Source organism: Amblyomma americanum, chromosome 2, assembly GCF_052857255.1.
Source record: "Amblyomma americanum isolate KBUSLIRL-KWMA chromosome 2, ASM5285725v1, whole genome shotgun sequence".
In the NCBI taxonomy this organism is placed as follows: domain Eukaryota; kingdom Metazoa; phylum Arthropoda; class Arachnida; order Ixodida; family Ixodidae; genus Amblyomma; species Amblyomma americanum.
Window position 1 is genome coordinate 37,442,155 of NC_135498.1, and position 25,235 is coordinate 37,467,389.

Below are 25,235 nucleotides of genomic sequence, written 5' to 3' on the forward strand. Positions count from 1 at the left end.
TGTTTTTATACGATTTTAACTTTTTGCCGCTTTATTTGTGGGCGTCTGTTCCCTCTTCTTTCGTTTTCGCTTTTAGCCTACTGACTGTGCCTATCGCCTAGCAAGTTTTCATTCTTTTTTATTCATACTCTGATTGGAGACCCCTTTTCATCGCCATTCCACATGTCATCGTCGCGTTTCTTTTACTCGTTACTGCCCCTGGCGCCGCCGATGTTAATGGCAGAGGCACAAGCGCGATTCTCATTTATCTGTGGTCCGTTTATCATTAGTTTAGTTATGCTTTTGTATGTTACTGCTTGCACGTGTCATGGGTGCTTTTTCGCTGTGTAATGATCGCCGGCGTGTGAGGCGTCTTTCGCATTGTCAACTGGCTGACAGTGTATCACGTGGTACAGGTGAATGATATAAATTGTGCTGGCTTTTTTACGACTCATTAAAGAGTTGGTAGCCAGCGCCCGTCCCGTTTTTTGTGTTTCTTCTTCTCGTCCTCGTTCCGTTGTGCTGTGTCAATTTGTGTCGTAGAAAATTGAAGGACCAGATGTCCATATGAATGCTCGAGACCGCAGGAAGAACCGAAAGCCACCTCTTTCAATCCATTCACGTAAAGGGCTCCAAGGCAGCAACTTTTTGATGCCCATGACCGCCATTCCTGCATAAGTGGAAAGCAATTGACAGCGCACACTGACAAAGGACAGAAACTGCCCTTCATACGTCTGTTTTCTCGGAACTTCTGCCCTTTCCTGAGCGCTCTTGCCCGTTACTTTCCCTTTCTCCAAGAAGGCAAAAGTTGTTAAAAACGCGCCGGCTGCAACCACTGAAAAAAGATCCAGCGTGCTCTGTTTACATCGATTCGCCCCCCCCCCCCCCCTTTTTTTTTTCTTCGTGTAAAATTGCTTATCTCCGGTTCGTTGTTGGGAAGGTACTTCTTGCCGGCACTGCCACCCTCCAATCTTTGCCTACAGCGTGGTGTTTTTTTTTTTATTTTATCAATCGCGTTTTTTTTCGTTCTTTTGGCGCACAGTACAGCGCCTTAGGAGCCGCGTTTGTACTCCACAGCCGCGGTTTCCATCTTCCGGCCCGGTCCTCATGCCAGGGTGTTCAGCCACAGCGCGCGAAACCCCCGCTCATTCTGGAGGCGAACAAAAGTGACAGGCAGCCCCTCCGGGCGTGGACAGTGTTTTTCAACGCCTCCCATGTCTGTCGAGAAGGAAAGGTGAAGGCATCTGCGGCGGCCTTGTCTGCGGTCGTCAGCCGTCGCCGGTGGCGCACTCTGGCTGGGGGTTAAAAAGAAAAAAAAAGATGTGGTAGAGGGAAAGGGGGAACATCACGTCCTTGGGAAGAAAGCAAGCACTCCTTTCCGCCTTTATCGCGTGCGTGCTTCAGGCGTTGCTCTCAGCGACGCAGATGTTCCACGCGGCGCGCCCTTCATCCCAGCGGTGTCCTCGGAACGCAGTGAAGACCTTCCTCCGCACGCAGTGAAACCGATCCTCCGACCACCAGCAGCACTGGAATGAGGTGAAAGCGTTAACGAAAGGAAACAAAGGCGAAAACAAGAAAAGAAAAGAACGATGAAGAGGAGGGGGGCCGCTTTGGGCTCCAGAAATTTTGCTGGTTCGCACTATCCACAAGCGAACGTGCGCTCTCATCTTCAGGGGCCCGGACACTCAAGCAGCGCGCCCGAGTGTTCTCCGTAAACTGCGCGGAGGGAGCGACGCGCTCGAGAGAGTTTTATGCCAGACGCCTGGCGGAACGGAGCCGACCGTGTAGTAGTTACGGCTCCGCACCACGCGGAAATTCCTGGAAGTAACACAACACCGTACAACAACACCGACGCCTCGTTCGGACCATGGACCACGCACGCCATAGACCACGGCGTACTCGGGACGACGTAGAAGGGAAGCAGCCAGAGTCGAAGAGAGCGCCGTCCGCGTGCATTGGTTTGTTTTGACCACGTGACGAGGGGGTGTGCGCACGGCGGAGCGAAGACGTGTGCGCGCAGCGGGGTGAGAGTGGTCCGTGGCGGAGGCCGTCGTAGTTGGACAACGTTGCGCGCGCCTGGAGACTCGGGAGGAGGGCTGCTACCAATCGTCGAGGCACCGTTCACTACACCGGCACGGCGAGGCTCTTTCCACACTCAGGGGCACGGATCAATCAGTGGTAAGTCGACACGGCCAATATGCACGAGGAGCGCTTGGAGCGAACGTAATTATTTAAAGCTTCAGCAGCAGTGCTATAGCACGCCTTGTTTGGAAGCATTGATGTATTAATCCGAGAAACATCGTCACCGCCTTTACACAGGGCGCACTACAAACGTGCACCAGATGGACGACTGCCCACACTATCAACGTTGTTTTCGCAACGATTGATAGTCTTCTGCTGAGAACTTACAAAACGAATATATTTATCTCGTAACTGGTCGAGGTGGCATGAAAGTGCTGCCGTAAATTAGTGTCCCCTGATACGAAGGTGAACGTGTTATCACTAGATTGTTTTGTCATATTCCCACATCATCTGTAAAAAGAAGGTTTGCTATTTCTTTAATCAATCTTGGCACAGAAGACAAGCAAGCTTTAGGAATACACCGTCGCGAGCGTACGCTGTCGTCGATGTGCTGTTTTCCTACGGTATGTAACTGTACAGCCTACAGAGTATAACATGCGCTCGTGTTATTTAGCTTGATCTTTATTTCTGGCTACACTTTTCGAACGAGCCAAGATCGTACCATGTACTACGTACATCATCGTCCGTGCGTTTCGCTGCGATTAACCAGAACACGTGTGACATAGAGCGGCTAGAGATGGAGACCATGCGACGCAACCATGCTGTGTTGCATTCGTTCTTATTTTGTCCCGCCCACTCGGCTTCAGAAAGCAACATGTGCTGTGACCACGCGTCGCAATTCGTCCCGTGTTTAGCCGCTTCGCGAGGCGTTGAATGCACATCGAGAGAAGCTTGCGGCTTGAGTGGACTTTGGTAAAGGTTGTAATTATTACGGAGCGTCAGCAGTTCACTGCACGACCACATCTGCACGCAGGAAACAGCCTTCAGCACTGGATGGTGATGAAGAAAACGTTTTATTCAAAGGCGATCGCATCGTTCACTGCTACTCTTCCGCCAAGATGGAATGCATGAGAAAGGAGGATGCAGTCAAATTTGGGAGAAGTAAAGAACCAACTCCCCACACGGGTCACTTTCGGTCGTTATTTTTCTTTTCCTTCTTATTTTTTTCTTTTGCGCTTTTCTTTCTCCTCGCTTAAGAATCCCTTTCCTCCTTTCGGTCAGGGCGCTCGGCTGCTGAGCCGGAGGACGCAAGTGGAAAACTGGCCGCGGAGGCCGCGTTTCAATGGAGGCGAAACGTAAAAAAACGACTCGTGTGCTGTGCAATGTCGGAGCGCGTTAAAAGACAGCAGGGGGTAAAATTATTCCGAAGCCTTCCACTACAGCACCTCTTCTTCACTGATTTCTTCCAGTCCTTCCTCCATATCCCTTCTTCCACGGCGCGGTGAGGTGTCCGCCTTGATGTTGGATAGTTACTGCATCGTTCCTTTTCTCAGAACCAATTTTAACATATTACACTTGAAATAAGGCAAACGGTAACGTAACTCAACGCTAGAAAAATTATTTCAAGTAGAAAGTTTTCCTTCGATATTCCAGTTATTTCTCCGCGCAGGAATCGCGTTGGTTCAGTAGTTGACGTATAGAGTACTGTAATTTTTGGTATACAGGCCGAATCCGGTCTACAGTAAGAATGCTCAATTTTGGCTGAAAGTATAAAGAATACTAAATTGTGCACAATCGGTGCATAGAATCGCGCTGGAAATTTTATACTACATTGGGTGGTAATGAAAAAAAATGCTGTACATCGCGCCTATAGATAATCCGGAAAGCCCAAAATTTCAACTCGAATTCACGGTAACTTCACAAAACACAGGCATGCTTATTTGACGCTGTTCATCGCTGAGCATGCCCGTTCTGTTGTTTCCAGTCATTCACTTGAGGTCGACACAAGGCAAGACAGTTACCAGCTGGAATTCTTTGGCAGGGAAATGACTGGCGAATGCGTCATTACAACTTTGAAATGAAATAGCTAAAGCTAAATGCAGCCAAGGCTTCACACCCCTTCCAATGATAGCAAGGAAATACGATTAGACCGAAAATAGCACGCGTAAACGCAAAGTGAGGAAGCAGAGTCACGTTTTAAACTAGATAGCGGAGCAGAGGCAACATCACAAGAACAGTTATTCTAAAATCTTCGAATAAAATAAAAATCGAAGCATATTACAAGAGCAGCCAGTGACAGGTCTGAACGGAAATGTTATACATTCAAGAGGCGGAGGTAAGGCAGCGTCAATGACCAAACATATCAGAGTACACACGACCGCCACAAGGCTCAGGTACTCAAGTAACACTTGTTGCTGGGCTAGTCGGTGCATAGCTCTATGTTCAAACGTTAGGGCAAAATAAGACGCAATGCACTGTCCACCGTTCTTGTGATTGCGTCTTATTTTGCGCTAACGTTTGTACATAAAGCTAAGGTACACCAGCAAGCTGAAATCTTGTAATCATCAAACTCATAGCCCAGCCTGTGGTAAACGACTTTGTCGGTGCAGTAGCCGCATTGTCTTGTGCTGTGCCAATGAGGACACTCATGAAGAAGACCTGCACTTGAGATGGCACGCGCTTGAATTTTTCTTTTTCAGGCAAAAGGACAGCACCCAGAATGTGGCGTAAATACATTATCACGTAGATCTATTAAAAGGGTAGCCAGCAGACGCAACGTTAGAGTTGTGTTCTCGCGAGGTTGTGTCCCCTGGCAGATTGTCTACTCGTTGCTTTTTTTCCTTTTAAACACTGACAGACGGAAGGTTGGGGGAATTGTTTTAAATGATTAAGCGTTTTTTAGCAATATTCTACTTGTCGCTGTCGGCCATTTCAACTGATTTTCTACCACGTCTTCTTTTTAGGCTCTGTTCTACTTTGATTTTACGTTCCCGAGTACACCTGCCATTCTTTGCTTATATCACTGTTCTTTTTATTTGTTTTATTTTCCGCTTTTATAATATATTCATATTAGACATGTTCTAGCTTCGCCGTTATGTTCTTCACTTTCTGTTTGCGCACGGTAATGCCAGGCTCATCTTTTTGTTACTTTTGGTAATTAAGGTGCATGGGAAACCTTATTATAGCCGCATCGTTCCTTAGTTGCTTCATTTAAGCTTGTCATGAGTCGTGGTGCCATGATAGTTCCATATCCTTGTTAATTTACACTACAAGGCCGCATCTCATTTACGGCCTCGTTAAGCTTTATTTTAATTGCATTAGCCTGAGGTCGCTGTACACTTCAGGGCTACGCGGAGAGTTCTCGGAACTATCTGCCCGCGCGTCGGCCGCAAGCATACCAAAAAGTGCGGCGCATAAGCAAGTCACCCGCCGCGGTGGCTCAGTGGTTAAGGAGCTCGTCTACTGAGCCGGAGTAACCTGGTTCGAACCCGACCGCGGCGGCCGCGATTCGATAGAGGCGAAATGCAAAATGCACCCGTGTGCTGTGCGACAACAGTGCGCTTTAAAGATCCCCAGGAGGTAGAAATTATTCCGGAGATCTCTACTGCGGCACCTTCTTCTTTCTTACTTCTTTCACTCCCTCCTTTATCCCTTCCCTTACGGCGCGGTTCGGGTGTCCACCGAGATAATTGACAAAAGTTGGGCTTCTACTGCACGAGGCAGATTTAGGGTTGCCTGACGGTGGAACTTATCTCTGATCCGCCAAGGCAGCGGTTTGTCTTCCCCAAGCATCTCACCCTAGAAGAGGCGCGTACCAGGCCGGGGGAAAATCTTCTATCCATTTAAAAACCGGCGGGTACCCGGCGGCACTGGGGATCGAACCCAGCACCTCCCGGAATGCGAGGCGGATGCTCTACCAGTTACTAGTCATCTCCTTTCCTAAAAAAAAAAGGAATTTTGAATTTTCTAAACCAAGTCATTGTCAGATTAACAACGGACGAAGACCCCTTTAGCATTGTTGACCGCGGGTCCCAACCTGCGTCAAAAAAGCACGCGTGGTGCGTACAAACGGTGGCAGTCGACAGGCGGCGCCACTCGATTAGGCCCAGCGTTCCCACGCCAGCGTGTCCGCGAACCATACAGCGGAAGCATGCGGGTCTGCGAAGAAGGAGACAAGTCCTCCTTTTCGTTTGCAGACATCCAAACGCCGCGGCGGTCGTTTCTTTCATTGAGCGTGCCATCAGCCATTTCGCCGTCAGGGGCGTCGTGACAGCCGGCGTAACGAGATTAGCTTAGGGTCAGTTAGGGAAAAGGGACACATCGTCCTTCAAGTAGGGGTACGCAGGTGTGGCGGCGGCACTCCGGACGCGAGGATGCGCGTGCAGAGTGGAAAGGGAGAGAACTTCACGCGGAGAGGGTGAGGACTGCCGCGTGGAGAGGGAGTCCTGAATGTTTTTTTAAATGCTTCTTTTTTTTAGCCATGCCCTGGATTCGCGGTTGTGCCCAATTTTCAGGGGCTTTGGCTGCTTCGTATTAAAACTGCATTGGTTAATCGAAGGCTACGGCGGGCCTTGCAACATGATCACCCTAACTTCTTTATTTGCACAAAAATGCAAGAAAAAGTACCATAGAGCAGGATGGATGATGGGTGGCTTCCTGGCGCTAAAGCGCTGGGATCTAGGCGCTCTCACCACTGTGGCGAGGGCTCCTTGTCACCGGGTGTTTCTGTTGTTAAACCGTCGTCGTTGTTTCAGATGACGCGGCTGCTGCGACGCGCGTCTTGTCTCACAATCTTTCCTCTCGCATATCTTTTAACTATCCTACTGTCTGCACGTGACACCGATTTCCGACTCGGCTTGAGCCAGTGGGCAGGCCCGTGCACTTTCCTTTTCATTCTTCCTTCAGTCGCAACAACACCTAGAACATCTAGTTAGAGGCTCCGCGCATAGAACGTGCTTCAAGAATACCTAGGCTGTAACCGTGATCTTCGGTCGATAAGTAAGGCGTTCGAGTCTTGCTTCTCTATGAGAGATCAGTTCCTTTAAAGGGGCTCTGAAACGCCTTCCAAGGAGAGCATATTAACTCACTTAATCACTGCACTGTGTTGCCGTGAAAACCAGAGCCAAATAATACTCTTCTACAGGCAGCAGACGACCCACAATCACGCGTCAAAGTTGTCGAGCCCTTCCCGGCGACTTTTTCATGCTCGCACCCTCCTCCGTCCCCCGCATCTGCGTAGACAAGGTGAGAGGTGGCCATTGGTTAGATTCTTTCAGACGTCAGGCAGCTACCGTGGCCGCGGCCAATAAGCCGCTTAGCTCCGGCGGGTCGGGAAGCTCCGCTCCCAGAGGGGGGTCGGCGAAGGAGCGCCTACCTTCCAGCGTGCAGAAAGTGACGAGAGGAGAGGCAAAGGCGCAAAGACGCTGAAATTCAAATTTTAACTGCAGATAACTCAGCTTCTACAAAGCACATTTAAAAAAATGCTTGCTGGACACTATTCGTGAAGCGGCGTGCTTCAATATCCCAGGCATGCCGCAACTTTATTAGAGCCCACTTCACAGCCCCTTTAAGTTATAACTATTGAAATTGCCCGCGTGACTTCACTCGGTAATTGGTGTATATTTCTACAAATACATTTATTCGTTTCATCATATGCATCATCGACAGTCTCCTCTTTCATTCACGCCGAATCACAATGTTTGGAGAGGCCTGAGCCCCTCCGTAGAAAGGGAATGAAGCGATCATAAATTTGCTCTTACTCCCATGATGCACAAATCTGAAAGATCAAGCATGTCTTCCATACGTCACACACGTCTAATATCTTCGGCTCTGTACTTTCCGCGGAGTACATTTGTTTGTCAGTATCATACGTATACGCACGAACCTTCAAAAGGGTGCTGTCGGAGCTATCTCCCGCGCTATTTTCAGCTCGGGTGCTGCTACGATGACGCGTATACAGACAGCATCACGCGATCGGCATCCATTGACGATGTTTGGCGACGCTCGGCGTCGGTGCCTATGCGCATCACACCATTGCACGTCACAATAGGTGCCGCTGGCTTCGGCGCTGGGTCCTTTATAGGCTTGCGTTACGCCGGCGACTCCCATTTCGGTGGACGACGCAGTAAAGAAGAGAAGCGTAGTTCGACCATCCGTGGCGGCGCAGATCGACTGCCGCTCCCACGACCAGCGGCGCCTGGCGGCGGAAGTTTCGATTTCAGGGTATCGCGTTCGGGGTGCGCTGTCTGTCCTCGTTTCCTCTCTGCGACCGTGCCTGACCAGCGTATAGGTTGACAGCGACATGCGGTGAGAGAGTTCTGCCCGTTCCGTTCCCTAGCTGAGTCAGGTGGGTGACACTCGAAACGGCGGTGTGGTGAGGTGTAGTCACGTGGTAACAATCGGACGCGTAGATAGATAGACGCTACTGCATCCCAGCGTGAGGAGTGAGCGAACTATACACACGAATGCGGTCGTGTGTTCGTCGCTGCATTCATTGTTTGGTTATGCGGAAGCAAAATGTTAAGGCCGACGAGCCGTGACTCAGCAGAGCGTCAAGTTGTCGTCAGGGGGAGGTGCGATAGACCGAAGGTCGTACACTGCATTTGTGTTTTGATTTTCTTTTTATATAGCGAGTGCTTACAGAAGACGCTCTCCGATGTACGCAACGTAATCGCCGCGACATTTATGAACCAAACGCAAACGTCTTGAATTGCTCATGAGCGAGGAAGTTATGCAGATATGTCGTAGGGTGGGTGATCTGGAAGAGATATGCGGTTTATGTTCATGTGATGCGAGTGGACCGGGCCAATCGGCCCGACTGGTCATGAGGCGACTGGCTAGTGCTCACGGCTCATGGTGCACTTACTATTGTTTGATGCGAAATCAACAGCAGCCATCGGCAAAGTTAATCAGATTGAAGCTATGCATCAGGAAGCCGCTTTCCCATATCGAACGCGAGCAAGTTATAATGCTGAAGGAAGTTCCGGAGAAATAAAACTTTTATTTCTGGCAGACATCTTCTGCAAACTCTACCGCTCACGCTCATTTGGCACAATTTTCAGCAGCACTGAATGCGCGTCAGTGGAATGGTTTATGGGTGAATAATAATAATTGGTTTTTTGGGGGGAAAGGAAATGGCGCAGTATCTGTCTCATATATCGTTGGACACCTGAACCGCGCCGTAAGGGAAGGGATGAAGGAGGGAGTGAAAGAAGAAAGAGAAATAGGTGCCGTACTGGAGGGCTCCGGCATAATTTCGGCCACCTGGGGATCTTTAACGTGCACTGACATCGCACAGCACACGGGCGCCTTAGCGTTTATGGGTGCACATGCATACTCTAAACCATATCCCGCATCTTTGGGGTATTGGTTGAGGGCGGGGAAATTACAGCTTGCTGTTTAGTGATGCTGCGCCTTTAAGCTTTCACCACGGGTGTTACGCCTCTTCTTGCAAATTATTGTGACTTGACTTATTGTTTCCAGTGGTTCGGGGAGCAGAAGTGAAAACAAAGCCGATGAAAAACATGACCGCATTAAACATTCATCTCTTTGCGCTCATTGTGATAAAAGCTTCGACGCTGCACGTAAGATGTCCAAGCCAACTGTGAAACAGACGCAGTCTTATGCGCATGACGCATTTTAGAGATCACGTGAGTCCTCTTAATAGCTGTCATTTTTCCAAATTTTCTTTTGGCTTGAGCATCCCTGCCATTGCATGTGGAGACACAAGTTTTCCAAGCCACTGCCACTGTCAGCCGACGACAGAACCTAGAAGTAGGCCGCCGCGGTGGCTGAGTGGTTATGGCGCTCGGCTGCTGACCCGAAAGATGGAGGTTTGATCCCGGCCGTGGCGGTCGAATTTCGATGAAGACGAAACTAGAGGTCCGTGTACTGTGCGATGTCAGTGCACGTTAAGAACCGCAGGTGGTCGGAATTTCTGGAGACCTTCACTACGGCGTCCCTCATAGCCTGAGTCGCTTTGGGACGTTAAACACCCATAAACCAAACCAGAACCTATAAGCTCACAGAAATTTATTTCCCATCGTGCGGCACGACGCCGAGAAAACGTGGTACATTATTTTATACAGCGGCTATTTCTGATCATTCGCCAGAGGAAGACGCATTCCCATTTTAATTCTCTTCTTTGTCGTTCCGGCCGTTGTTTACGAACTTGCGTAGCTAGAAGCGCAGCGTGATTTAGATTTGCGTCGTCTGCACGTACGACGAAGGGGCTACGAAGGTGAGCACTACGCAGCGCCTGCTGCGAAGCTCTCGTGACGTCAGAAGCACGAATGATAAAACGGAGCTGTTCGCGGGAGACAGACAGTTTTAGCTGTGCGTACGCAATGGCTTTAGCGTAAGCAAGGAGTTTGCGGGGACGGTAGTGCGCATGCGCAGAACGCAAGCGCAAGCCTTGCGTCTTGCGTGCGCACGCTAGCCAGCGGACTTCGCGTTGCGGCGCTTGCGTGGCTTGCGTACGCTAACGTTGGCAAGATGGCGGCGCCCTTCTCGCCCGCTTCGGAGTAAATACATGTCGCCGCTGGATTCTCCGACGCAATAGCTCGCTCAAATGGTAGCGGTTCGCTTTTATTTCACCTACTCTTGCCCACACGTGGCGGTATAAGCGTTAACTCGCCCCTGTTTTTCAGATAATTTGCCGATTTTAAAGCTCCTAGGCCTAACTAAATGCAGCGCGTTTTCCTCGTACCAACGACACCTGGCGAAGCAGTTCTCTAGCTTTTAGTCAGTTCATACATTTTCTGCGGTTTGCATAGTTTTTCTCCTTTGTACAAAAAAAAAGGCTCCCAATGCGCTCACCTATAGTTAACAGTAATCACGGATGAAATTTTCTTTAACCAAGCGTTGATGTGCTTTGACGTCTTGTCACTAGATGGCGCTACTGTTTACGCGTTTGCTTGAGGGGCGCTACGGCACGGCCAGCTAAAACTATACTTCGGAGCGGACAGCGTAACGCACGCAGCGCCGTAGAGCTTTGCGTACGCAAGCACTTGCGTGCGCACAGCTAAAACTGTCTATTGCTCTCCATCGAGAAGCAATAAGAATAGAAGGGAGGAAAGAGATGGCTTTTCCTCATAACCTTTCTCCGAGGCGTGCCTTGTCCGCGTAGTTCATCATGCTGGGCGTCTGCATGAGCCCGTCAAAAGTGGGGTCGAGTAGGCTGTCGGGCTGATGCATACGCTGGGTGGGGGGTCGAGCTAAGCGACCGTCGAAAGCATTTTCTGCCGGGGAGAACACAAGCGGGCGCCGGTTTACTACTTGTGCGGTCGCGCCTCGCAGGACTCGCTGCGAGAGTCGACTCGCTAGTATCGAGTTCATGTAAACAGACAGTCATCGAGTTACGTTGATCTTGCTCAACTCGACCCCTGACTTGACTGGCCGCTGTCGATTTAATGTAAACAAGGCTATAGTTTATTGTCAACGAGGCAACTGCCAAGGGAATGACTGCCATCCAGCTGCGAATTTCTGGGCGTGACATTTGGACGGAGTTCAGCTGCAGGAGACACGACGGGCTGGCTTGCGAATATGGAAAAAATTTGCAAACTCCTAAGCAACTCTTCGGAAGCCGAACGCCGTAGCGTTAGAAGTAGCTTAGTCCTCCTTCGCGACTCCATAAGAACCGTTATAGCCTTTTTTACATGAAAATTTCGGCAGAGTCACTAAAACTGTTTACGCGTGAGAATGCGAAAGCATTTAAGTGCCGAGTCATGCTAGGTTGCAGGATGACTGAGTAATGAGTCATGGCTATGACTAGGAGGTATGATTGCGCATAATTTTTGTACAAACTCTATACACCTTACATTATACCCCTGTCACACGGTCATTCCGAGGGCCCTCGAACCGATAGCCTATCGACTCAAAGGCGATCGAGCGCTGCTACACGGGAAGTTTCAATGGCCATCGGGCCAATAGTCTATCGAGTCAACGGAGCAGCGCGGAACTCCATCGAGATTTCGAGGGCCTTCGAGCGCTGCCCAAGGTTGCTAGCATTGTTTCGAGCGGCGCCAAGTGCACTTTCGTATACGACACATTCACGATACAAAAGCATGAACAAACATTATTCCCCTAAACTTTAATGCAAACAGTCTGTACAATAATTTTAAAATTGTATCAGACTGGTTTTAAGCGCATTAAGCGCATTAATTTTGCGTTGCGGTCTTTGCGTTGCTTGCGTACTTAACGTTGACAACATGGCGGCACCCTGCCCGCCCGCTTCACAGCGATAACAGCTTCGTCGCTAATCCCTCAAAGCAATATCGTGTTCAAAGCTGTTGTATTCGCCTTTGATTTGCCCATTCTTACCCCTGCATAAAGTTTCAAGAGATAAATAGCTCTTGTTTTTCAGATATCAAGCCGATTTCCCAGGTCTTAAGCCCGACGAAGCAGCGCTCCGACGCAGTTGGACTGGCTTGGTTTTGGCTCGTCTTGTATTAGAGCGGCTACAGCAGTGTCTGTATCTGTCCGTCGCGTACGTGCAATTATAAGGGTTTTAAACGACATGCGCGTATGCGTGTATTTCAGCATTTAGTATACATTTTTTTAAAAATTTTTGTTATTTTTGCAAAGTCCAAAGTAGCGGTTGTGGCACCACACAAGCTTGGCGTAAGACACGAGAACCATTTCAATGGCCATTGAGATTTGCCGTGTAGCAGCGACACAACCCCTTCGAGTTCGATTGCGATGGAGAATTTCGAAGACCCTCGACTCGATGGCGATTGAAACTCGCCGTGTGACAGGGGTATTACTTTACTTGTAAAGTGATGAGTCATGATACCTTGAAGAATGACCATAAGTCATGAGTGATGATTATGACTACGGGTCATGATTTTCATAGGTCACAGTACGGTACGTTTCATCATTCCTGACTATACATACTATTTACGGCATCATCCGAATTTCATACCGTATTAGGCGGCGTATGGCTTTTGTGCTAAGGACACATACAATGGCTTCGCATTAATACTGCTGTGCGCGTGATAACCGCAATTTTAAGAGAAAGTTAGTGGTAATGAATGAACATTAATGAATGCATGCTAGATTTTTCACGTCATAGCACCAGTTGACTCGATTCGGCGACATATATAGGTCGCTGGCATGGTCAGGTGTCTTTCGGCACTTCATATGTATGCACACTGTGGAGGCTGTGGATGAAAGGTTCCGTTGTGAACCATGTGTTTAATTCGCAGTATAATGCAAGGAGTGAAATCAATTTTACGGTCTATTCATAGTGCTCAGGAAAACTCTTCAACTCTTACTGTGCTACTCACCCGCACAAGCAGGAAAGTGCAACGATTCAGCGCTCGCCGAAAGGGCGGATTTTCGCAACATCACATTACGACCCTCTGTCGACGTCCTGCTGGCCGTGATGATTTTGTGCCTACAGCTGCTACCGAGATTGCGAAGTTCAGCAAATATTGGAGGCGTGTGTGCTATTTATAACCGCTTAAAGGTCAAATTCGGGGCGTCCCTCAACATTTTGACGAGACGAAGACGTTACTCGTATTGCCTTTCGTTTTATAAAAAACATTTCGTTTCTTGAGTATACACAATGAAACGGTTTCACAAGAGCAGAAGAACACAGGCTTTAATCAAGACCAGGCTGTGTTCTGCCGAAGAAAGTCTTATGCTTATCTTCGTGCACACTGTCGGCAAAAAAAAAAGAAATCTGTTCGCTCTTGAAATGAATGAACAAGAATACTATCGTGTCGATTTCACCGGTGCCTCCGTGGAAAAGAAATTGCACGCCGTTTCCCAGCAGGTGGAAAGGGGAAAGGCAGTCATCGAACACTTTCGTGTCGACTTCACCACTGTTGCAAGTTCGGTGCTTCCGTGGAAAAGGAATGGCACGCCGTTTCCCAGCAGGTGGAAAGGGGAAAGGCAGTCATCGAACACGGGCGTGTCGACTTCACCACTGTGGCAAGTTCGGTGCTTCCGTGGAAAAGGAATGGCACGCCGTTTCCCAGCAGGTGGAAAGGGGAAAGGCAGTCATCGAACACGGGCGTGTCGACTTCACCACTGTGGCAAGTTCGGTGCCTCCGTGCAAAAGGAATTGCACGCCGTTTCACAGCAGCTGAATGAACGACTTCGTACTCCTTCGCCTAATGTCCGAAACGTGGGGCCTCTGTCAAGGTCCGGCGGCCACTTGATGCTGCGGCTGTCGCCGCTGCTTCCACCGCTACCGCCGCGACCGCCAGTCCCCGCCGCATCGTTGATTCTTGATGACTCATTCCGCCTTCGCGTTGGTCTTCGAGTCATTCTTCCCAGGTCCGAGTTCGCCGATCTCAACAAGCTCATTCCGGCATCCCCAACGACTTTGCCAATTTTTAGCATGCTGCATTTTTAGAATGCATCTCACTGAGCTTCTCCATTGATTTTTTGAAGGCACTTGCGTCTTTCTTAAACACGTATATTTTAGGCCACCGAGCCATGCTCACACTAATAAAGGTATTCAATAAATCACTCTGCTGTGGCATAGTGCGATCTGCTGCAGGAGTCACTGTGCGGAATGCATGCTGCTCTGTAATGAGAATTGCGGAGGACACTTAAATCTACTTACGTGCTGTAAATGCGAAAGCATGCACGCGAGCTGTTCCCCTGTGTCGATGGCGTGCTACTCTGAAGGCGCATTCACACTGCAAAAAATTTCCGGCGAGCGAAGCGGGTGCGGCCATATTCGGCCGCTTTTGACGCCGACGAAGTCGGAAAGCGGCGCGGAAGCGACGAAGGACCGTTCACGTCACGTCCGGTCAAAATCCAGTATATTTATTTATTTTTTTCCTCAAAGGTCCCTTTCGGGACATTACATGAGGGGTGGGGATAACACGGCAAAAAATATTATACATTAATGAAAAATGGACAAAAATTATGTTGATGAATAGGCTTCCTCGATAGTGGTCTTGAACAGTCGGTGATTCATGATGGTGGGCACTTCGGCGGAGAGCTTATTCCAGTCACGGGCAGTTTTTAAGAAAAATGATTGCTGGAATGTGGTGGTATGTGCACGTTCAGGGTAAACAGCGTTCGGGTGGTTATGGCGGCAAGCATGGCGCGGGAGGGGCCGGAGCTTTCTCTGTGAAGATGCTGGCTGATGCCATAAAGGAGCACCCAATCCTGTACGACAAGCGCCATTTAAATTTCAAGGACGCGACCTACAAGAAGGAGCTGTGGGAAACAATCGGCAACGAACTGGGAGTTACTGGTGCGTACAATTGCTTTTATATACTGTATCATGCTGATGCTCGCCAGGAACGTTTTTTCGGATGCCAGCACACATACGTTTCGCTTTGTTCGGACGCCGCTGCTAGCTTTTATCTCATGCGTGCGGATCTCGCGCGACTGTGTACGACGCATGTATTACGTACTGCGAAGTCAGCGCACTGATCATTTCGCTCGTCAGAACTTTGTTTTCGAGTGCCAGTGCAGCATTACGTTTCGCATATTCAGCCTTAAACGGGACGGATGGTTGTTTTGGTTTATGGGGGTTTAACGTCCCAAAGCGACTCAGGCTATGAAAGACGCCGTAGTGAAGGGCTCCGGGAATTTCGACCACCTGGGGTTCTTTAGTGTGCACTGACATCGCACAGTACATGGGCCTCTAGAATCTCGCCTCCATCGAAATTCGACCGCCGCGGCCGGGATCGAGCCAATACCACCTAGACTAGCTCTCTAGGTGGTATTGATCGAGCCCGCGTCTTTCGAGCCAGCAGCCGAGCGCCATAATCACTCAGCCACCGCGGCGGCCTTGGATGATTTTTTTTCGAAACTATTCCAAATACTATACCGACGTCCCTAACAACGCCTGAAGGCAAATTTCTTTGCTGAAGGACCGAAGCACAAAACATTTTAGCCCTATGAACCCATTATGCTACCGCGGAGCTGGGAGTGTCACAACCGCAGAAAATTGAGCTCCCGACATAAAGGAGCTCAGGGGCGGACGGTACAATGAACGGACGAAAAAGAAAACTTAAACTGGGCAAAATCGGTTGATAATTTTAGCACTCCACAATTTTCGTTCACGCTACGAACTCTTGTCTCAAACATGGCAATCAAAATAAAAAAGGAAACCAATTCACTGCGTAATCTCGGCCACAGAGTAATATAAAATTTTCACCTCACCTGACAACCTGCGCCAGGCGGTAATCTACAGGTATCGCCTTACGGAAACTCGTGTCTTTATTTCTGCATACGAGGCTGAAGAACCTCTACAAGGATGCCGAAGCTGCTCGGTAACATGCGCAGGTAGCTGCCCAGAAAAGAACAAGCCAGAGAGGGGATAGCGCTTCGCATATATTAAAGTCACGACGAAGTTCGCATGAACTTATTCTCTGCAATACCCCACGTCCCGGTCCCGAAGCAGCGGCAGGAGGTTGCAGCATTGGCCCAAGCGGGCGCGTTCCTGCAAAGATGGGCGCACCCACCTCCGGCTCCGGTGCGTACTGATCTTTCATCTGCCTTTCGCAACTCTTTCATCACACGTAACCGTTACAGAGTTGCAGAGGAGAATTGCAACGATCTCCTCCTCCTCCTCCTCCTCCTCCTCCTCCTCCTCCTCCTCAGAAATTCTCGCCATTTCTCCTCCGCTACAAGCTCACACTGCGCAACCGACGTCAGGAAAGCGCGCGAACTGTCGGCGGGGCTTCCTTCGCGAATTGCCGACACCGGAACAGAAACTGCCGTCAGATCTCGCCGATTTCCTCAAAAAGCGAGAAGCAGCCGCAGTTCCGCGTCGATTGCGCCGTCCCGGACGGGGCAAGTGAGAACGGGCCCCCTTTTCCCGGGGAAGCGAATCCGCTTCCCTCACCGGAAATTCGGCGTAGTGTGAATGCACCTTAACGAAGTGGCGAGCGAAGCTGATCTGCTCTCTCCGCCCGAAAGGAAGTTGCTGAAGACGACGATACCCAAACCCAGCGCGACAAACTGGCAGTTCAGTGCGCGGGGTATTGTGCTGCGGCGATGGCGTAGTGCTGTAGTGAAGCGGCCAGGGAAGCTGATCCGTTCGCGCCGGTCTCGGCTCCAAATCTATGTTTTAATTAAAAAAAATTAATTTTCCTGTCTTTGCTGATGACGTAGGCACTGTCGATGGCGTCACGAGGTGACGTGGATATTGAGTCCGTTTCCTATGGACGGAGCGCCTGATTTTCTGACTGATGAGCCATATAATGCCTTCGCGTTAAAAAGCTGAAGAACCAAGAAACGATTGAAAACAAACATCGTCCACAAAGTGGGTGGAGTGGAATAACAACCGCGTAGTCGTCGCCTCCGCATTATTTTAAATCTGGGGAGTAATTGCCACGCGCCTTTCGACGGCAGCGATCGTGAGTGAAGCATTTCACAATCAGTAAAGCGATGCTAGCCATCGCTTGTACCGAGAGGCGTACGCGGCACTCCTGTCACAGAAAAGACAAGTTGCTCGAGCAATAGGCGCTTTAATAGCCAGCGTAAGTATGACGTCATGGCATGATTACGCGTCATGCACGGTACACCTTTGTGTGTTCTTTTCCAAATTCTCTATCATGTATATCCCCGTCAGTTTCCCTGCATGATTACCTTGCTTTAGAGATTTCACTGATATCCCGCATTTCATTTATTTTTCTTTTGCAGTGGCTTTGCGCTTTTGACAGTTTCCGGTGATCCTAAGATAACTCTTCCCGCACCGTTTATTATTTGACTAATGCGAAAGCCGTATGAGAGACAACAGAAAGCTTTAGCGGGAAACGACGCAGTCACGCTGCTAACCCTTGCGCTGAGCACTCTCGCCCCCGTGCTATTACCGACGCTTGCTGGTGTTAGGTTTACCTGCATACTGTTGGCTCCACGCATCGCGACTGCCGGTCTCATCGTTTCACACAGCCATCGCGAAGTTCATCGTGTGGTGAGCAACATTACATAAATGGTAGCTGATGGTTCAGTGGTTATCGCGCTCGGCTGCTGACCCGAAAAACGCGGATTCGATTCCGGCCGCGGTGGTCGAATTTCGATGGAGGCGAAATTCTAGAGGCCCGTGCACTGTGCGATGTCAGTGCACGTTAAAGAACCCCAGGTGGTCGAAATTTCCGGAGACCTTCACTACGGAGTCCCTCGTAGCCTGAGTCGCTTTGGGACGTTAAACGCCCATCAAAAAAAAAAAAAACAAACGAGCAAACAAGCAAGCAAACAAGCAAACAAACAAGCAAACAAGCAACCAAGCAAACAAACAAGCAAACAAACTAGCAAACAAGCAAACAAACAAGCAAACAAACAAACAAATGGTAGCCGAGGGCCTGCTAAGAAGTTCTCGGAGGCGGCCACAGTCACATATTTAGCGGCCACTTGACGTCGAATGCTGCGAATATGAGGCGACGACAAGTCGGTGAAGACTAAGCTTCATCCTTATTTAGCGGCGGCCGGCTCAGTACTTTCTGAATGATGCCTAACGCCATCTTATTCGACAATATGCGTTGTTCACTTGATAAATACTCTGATGAGCTGTGTGGCCACATCTCACCGATGTCGTTGTCGTGCACCTCAGTGATAGCATAGGTGACAATGAGAGGACAATCTGGGTTAGAACAGTTAGAATAGCCCTGTTTCAGTGTCGCCATATTATTGGGAAAATTTGAGCGCGCGTGTAGAAATTCCTATTTATTTCACTGGGGTGCCTCACGTGACGCTAACGTCATGAGCCCCCGAAGAAGAGTTTGTTTCACGGGTCTGCTGAGAAGTGATGCAGTGAACATGCCTGCGCGATACACGCTGCTAGAAGAGCACTCCGATAATGAGAGGGGATTCCCTATCGCGCCTGGCAACACTGCTTCATCAGTGCTCGTTTGTTGCGAGTTGACCAGGTTTGCGAGTGCGCTTCCCTGTGACTGCATATCGTTCTTTTCAATAGTTGCTACACCTAGTATTTTAAAATTCTTAATGTTGTCGAGAGGTAAGTTCTTTCAAATCTTCGAATGTTTCAGTTTCTCGATTCCCCTCCCCACGTGTATGGCAGTGAACCGGGCATTTACTTATTGATTTCCATGCCTTTCTTTTTTTTTTCTATCTCTCATTTGTTCCCTTGTTACCCTCCATTTACATTTGTAGCAAAGGTTAAATAATCCCTTGTTATTGTCACTATGCTGTGTAAACATAAAAATAAAGTAGTGTAAATACCCGTTTTTGAACGTACTATGTTACAGGCTGACTTCCCTTTGAAGACACACCGGTGGCAGTATTGACCATAGCAGCAATTTGCGTATCAGAACTCCGGTCGACTACCTTCAGCGAAACTTGAGTGACGTATTCGAGACTTCAGCATGAACTTTAATGAAAATATAAAAAAATTCCTGGTGAAGCTACGAAAAAGCGGTGTTTTCATTACGTGCAACCAACGAATTTAGTGAGATGGAGCGCACTGACATACTCGCAGATCAAGACTGGCGCTTTACCAATATCCCTCAAGCGAAAGGTATATAACAGCTCTATCTATTTTTTTAGTCATTAAAGATAGCGGCTTACCAGTATTCTTTAAGAGAAAAGTATAAAGCAGCTCTATCTTGCCGGTACTAATCTGTGGCGGTAGAAACGAGGAGGCTAACGAAAAGCGGCGAACTTAAATTGAGGACAACGCAGCGAGCTATGGAAAGGAAAATGATAGGACTAACGTTAAGAGACAGGAAGAGAGCAAAGTGGGTCAAGGAACAAACGCGAGTCAATGAAATCATAATAGAAAATGAGAACAAGAAATTTGCTTGAAGAGGGCATGTAATGCAAAGGCAAGATAACCGCTGGCCCTTAAGGGTAACGGAGTGGATTCCAAGACAAGGCAAGTGTAGCAGTGGGCGGAAGAATTAGGTGGGCGGATGAGATTAGGAGGTTTGTGGTGATAAGGTGGCCGCAGCCGGCACAGGACAGGGTCAACTGGAGAGGCATGAGGGATTCCTTTGTCCTGCAGTAAGCGCAGTCAGGCTGATGATGATGAGTGAATTAATATATTCCCAGTGGAATCAGTCAGTGCAGTTTTGTGCACAGTAGGCTGCCAAGCTAGCGGCTAGAAAATATTCGCCTTCGGAGCCTATCTTTTCTGCAGGATCCTTTTATTGGACACACTTCTGCATCGACCGCACAGGCCTGTCATAGAGCGTGGGCCCGAAAACCATTTCGCCTGCAATAACCCAGAGCCGACACCAATCCACGCGCTCACGCAGAAACCGCTGAAGGCGTCTTCGTGCTACGCAAAAAAAGATAAAAAATAACAAAACATGCATTCGGCGCCTGGAGGCATTGACAAGGGCGCCCTCGGAAAATGTTTTTCGAGAAGAAATAGCAGCCACGTGGAAACACAGGCACTCGCAGTGAATGCAAGACAGAAAATGCAATCTGCCGTGTTTCTTGCTCATGTTTCTCGATAACTTGCGAAAAAGCGTTATTTTCCAAGACCTCGTGAAATGACTGATGGCACGCAGACAAAGTGTAGCGTTGTACATTCAGGTTTGAGAGACAATCATTTAATGACCGCGTTTGCAGGCTCGTCAAGGGCAGATGCACCACGTTATGTACAAAGAGGTAGTGCAACGGTGATGTAATCGTTACATGGAGTGATAATGGGGATTCTCGCTACTGGAAGGTTTTAGCGACGCGTGCCAAAGCTACATCAGTAAGGACAAAAAGTATGGTGGGGCAGCCAGAAAAAGAATGTAAACCAATATGCCCCTGCCTGTGCCACTAAGTATAACAGGCTTATGCATCAGTAAGGACAAAGAGTATGGTGGAGCTGGCATAAAAAAAAACGTAAACCAATGAGCTCCTGCCTGTACCACTAAAGTATCACAGGCTTAACCCAATCGTAATATAAATGAAAAGGCCCGAAGGCAATGTTGGGCTTTTGCCACCCGAAGGTGGGAAAATAAAAAATGGGGTAATGCTACTAAGCGACCCACAGCCGGGGGAGCGGGCCCGGGGAGACTCCCCTGATCTCCCCAGGGACGTAGCGGAGGGGGTAGGACATAGGTTGTGGGAATGGGACTGAGGGAAGGGTTATGGGTAATGTGATGGGAATGGGGACAGCGAGATGTTGACCCTCATTTTATCATCGCTCGACTCCTGTCTGGCCAGGACAGGGAGGGCGTCGATGTTCTCCAATGGTGCGGCTCCACTCACGGGATGCCCGACCACCCAACGACGCAATAGCTCCGACTCGGAGACAGGGAATCCTAACCCGGGGCAGCTGCCTCGGGCTCCTCCTCGACTTTCAGGGGTCCGGTTCGGACTTGCATTACGCTCCCAGCTACTAACCGTCGAGTGTTTTTCGCGGCTTTTCAGACTCCGGAAGTATGTGTGGTGTGATCCGGCCAATAGAGACTGGGTCGTCAGCCTATCGGCACGCAGCCCTCGGCACCATGACCCACACCTCAGTGGGGACCCACCTGTGCTTCCAACCAACCAACCATGCACTTATTTCCTCCCCTGGCTTGCTCCACACCTACTGAGGAGGGAGTGTTCAGGGCCGGGCTGACCGGGCCACAAACCAAGAACCTGGCCGAGGGTGAGATAACCCGGGCCTACTCCACCGGTACTCCGCAACATCGACGGTTTTTGCATCGGTCCTACTAAGGTCCCCCTTACCTCGGCGTCCCGCGCTCTAGCCTCACGGCCCCGCGGTCAGCCATCCCTGGCTGCTTCCCCGAGGACATCGCTTCCTCAGAGCCCTTCTGCTGGAAACCCCCGCGCGGACCTGGCCTCTCCGTGGCCAGAAACCGACGCGCCAGCCGGTAGCCACGCACGCCCCCGCGTGCAGAGGCTTTTTGATCTTCGAGCAGTTTTTGAGTCCAATTCCATGAGTCCAACCTGATTGTGAAACCAGGCCTGCCTCCGCACAGGCATCGGACCTCACGTGCGCGACTGGCCCACTCAGTCGCTTGGGAGTCGCTGCCACTCCCATGGGGTTTTGCATCCCCAGAGGACGGGCCCCGGCCAGCCCATCCCCACCGCTGTGCGTTGCACCGGAACAAAGCCTAGTAGCCGAAACTACACCGGCCCGTATCCGGTGGCAGGGGGGGCCACGGGCATCAGTAAGGACAGTGAGCCTCACGGAATGGTTGAAACAAAATCTATGACTGGATTATTGATTCACGTACCATCGCTTTTAGGTCACCATCACCCCCAGCACTTGTTTTCTACATCGTTTCTGTCTTTTTCTTTATTTGAATTGCTTGGTATAGAGTTCATCAATAATTCTTCTTTTTTCTTATGCCAGTTGGGAAACACTCAGATTTTATATATCCAACAATTCTGGACAAAGCAATTCTTGAACAGGAAAGAGTATATGAGCGCAATTTTTTCATATATTTTAATATTTCATCATAACAATAAATATATACCAGTACCCATGTCCAACATTCTTGGAGCAAAATTATGAATATTGAAAAACTGTAAGGTACTGGTAATGAAATATTGAAGGTAGTGGTCCATTCTTCCGATATGTAGCAAAATTATTCTTTTATATTGTTTCCATCGCTCGCACCGAGCAGTTAAGACTGCCTTAGAAAACCAATGGGGAAAGCTTTTGACGATAGCAAAAACGTTAATAGGAAAAAAAAATGCAAGCCTGCCGACGGGGTATCTGCGGATATATTGATTGTTATAGGAAAATCTTACAATATATGAAAAAATTGCGCACATAATCTCTTCCAGTTCGAAAATGATGTTATCCAGAATTGTTTGGTATGTTAGTTTTTTAATATTCAAAATTTTTGTCCAAGAATGTTGGACATGCTTACTTTAACAGGACTTCACCATCTGTGCAGCCAGCATATTTTCTTTTTTCTCCTTTGCTTTATTTATCTCTCTTTAGGTACACAGTGCAATTTAACCACAGACGAAGTAGTTCGAATGTACAAAAGCATGATGTCGCTAGTAGCAGTACGTCAGTGGAAAAAACTTGCCAGAGCTGCAAGCCAGATACCAGTATTCACAGCTCATTAGCCCTGGCGATGGAAGTGGGATTGGAATCGCATGAAATGATGTGAAATGGTATAGCACGGTTAAGGGTCGGACTTTTCGTATGAAACCGACAAAAACAACGATAAAATAACGCCGAATTCAATTTTAGAAATTTTTTTTTAACCGAAAAAGGGCAGCATCTTTCGCCATAGCTGGCCGCCTATTGAGTGAAAGTTACTTTCAGTAAAAGAAGAAATTGGACCGCTTACGAAAGTCACGCCCGTTCTGAGACTGTGGAACGGCTACATTTTTGCAGTTCTGCGTTTTTAAACATCGCTCTGTTACACTATACGATTCTGCAGGCCTAAAGCCTCCGCCTCCCGCCGTCTACTAGTGAAGCGCTGCTTGTTTATTTGCCATTTCCCGCTTAGGGAATGCAGTTACAATTGGAGTATAAGTTCGTTGCCGTCTTCTTCACAACACCCAAGGTGGCCCACCTTCAGAAGCGGTGTAGCGACGATGTCTGGCAACAACGGGACTTGAGGGGAAGTGAACTAATGCTTTATGTCCAGGAATTTGCATATTTGTAGCAGGTTGAACAGCGAGCATAACATGTAACTGGCTAGAGCAAAATCTCTCCTCGGCATAGCCGAAGATGCAGGCATCTAAACTTAGCTCAGAGCAATTTTCTTGACTCCGGGGCTCGGTTTTAAAGACCTAAGACCTCGGCCCACGTTTTGCATCAGCCAATCACGATGAACTCACCACATGATTGGTTTACAAAACGAACATGACACGCCTTCCAATTTCGGTAAGGTTCATAACCCTCGCTCTAAAATACATAGTGCGAAAGGAACATCAAATTCACTTCAGAAATCTGACATCCTGAGAAGGGGCCACAAAATGATTGGCCCATTAAGTTGCGCGATACGCCAAACAACTTCCACTGAGTTACACATATTCTCTTCCCTGCGAAAGAAAAAGGAAAACACATGAAAACACATCGAGACATTTCGACGTTTGCGGCAGTTTCCCGAAAACCCGTGCCCTTGGCGTTGCCCGGAGTTAGGTGCAGTTATGGGACTCAAACGAGCGGCTACCGTCGCGAACAACGAGCGGGAGCGCTGAACCACGTTCACATGCGGCTCAGCTTCCCGAGGAGATGAACTGTAGAAGAACTGAGGATTGGGCGAGTTGGTTGTGATCCATCGCATTAAGAACCAGCGCTAAAAACACACACAGAGGACGAGACGAGACACACGAAGGCACTGAGGAGTGTTGACCTAGCTGGCGCAGCCCGGAATGCGGTCAGTCCACGGTATAACTCAAACGGACCGCTAGTGTCTTTGAGAAGGCGACGACATCCGTTCCGGCAGATGGCGTTTTCCTTGTGCAAGCCCGTCTCGTCTGGTCGTGTTTACTCTTCAAGAGACCTTCCGATCTTCGGAACGAAACGTTCGTTGCAAGGTTGCGCCACATGTGGTGTCCATTAAGACGAGGGGACTGTCGTCGTGCAGCGGCTTCGTCCGTGCAGTAAATCTTACCCCTCTTTGCACATCGGGCGTGAAGCGGCCCTGGCGGGGGCGAAACAAAACGCGCAACACAGCCACCGGCGCCTTTGCGCACGGCCGCGCTGTTCCCCGAAAGGGGACTTCGGGAGGCTCGGCCTCCTCACACTGCGCCGCGGCCTGGGCTAGTCAGCGCCGTGCATGCTGCGCTTTGAACGCCTCTCGCCGACTCTAGCCGGGAGGTGTCGGGGAGATCGCAGCGGCGGGTCGCTGAGAAAACCAACCAAAGGACGAATGGTCCTAACGAAACCGCGCGCATCTGTAGGTCCATTGGGGGCCAATAGCTCTCCGTCGAAATTGAATTCTCCTAGCCGCAAGAAGGGCGCAACTACGCATAGCGCATGCTAGCCCTTTACACTTGGTCAAGTAGGACTTTGCACTGCACAGGGACACTGATGCGAAACCATGCGTAAGGTCACAAAAAAAGTGTCATGTACTGGCTGGTTACCGAGTCGGTTCAGCGGCAGTTTCACCGCTGGCGTCAACATGCAGACCGCGTGATGTCTCGCTTTCTTGTGGACCTCAACTTAAAAGGACCACCCAGTTTTTGGAAGTAAACCTTCACTGCTTCATCGTTTAACTTCTGTTACTTTTTTAAATGGCGATGACACTTCCAAAGCCCTAAGTGCGGTCATTTGAGCGTTAATCACTGGTAAATCGACTAATCATGCTGACCAAAAGGTCGTTTAAGTTTAAATGACTTTTGGCCGCTTTGAAATACCACATTTTATCACTGAAAAAAAA

General features: G+C 49.2%; 1 protein-coding gene across 1 annotated transcript in view; it reads left to right on the top strand.

Moving 5' to 3' along the window:
• Nucleotides 1–2,031: 2,031 nt before the first annotated feature.
• The window catches only part of LOC144121014 (uncharacterized), a 178,828-nt gene continuing 155,624 nt past the window's right edge, over nt 2,032–25,235 (top strand). Inside the window, exon 1 of the mRNA XM_077653914.1 lies at nt 2,032–2,157. The gene's annotated coding sequence lies outside the window, so the exon portion shown is untranslated. The remainder of the gene's footprint in view (nt 2,158–25,235) is intronic.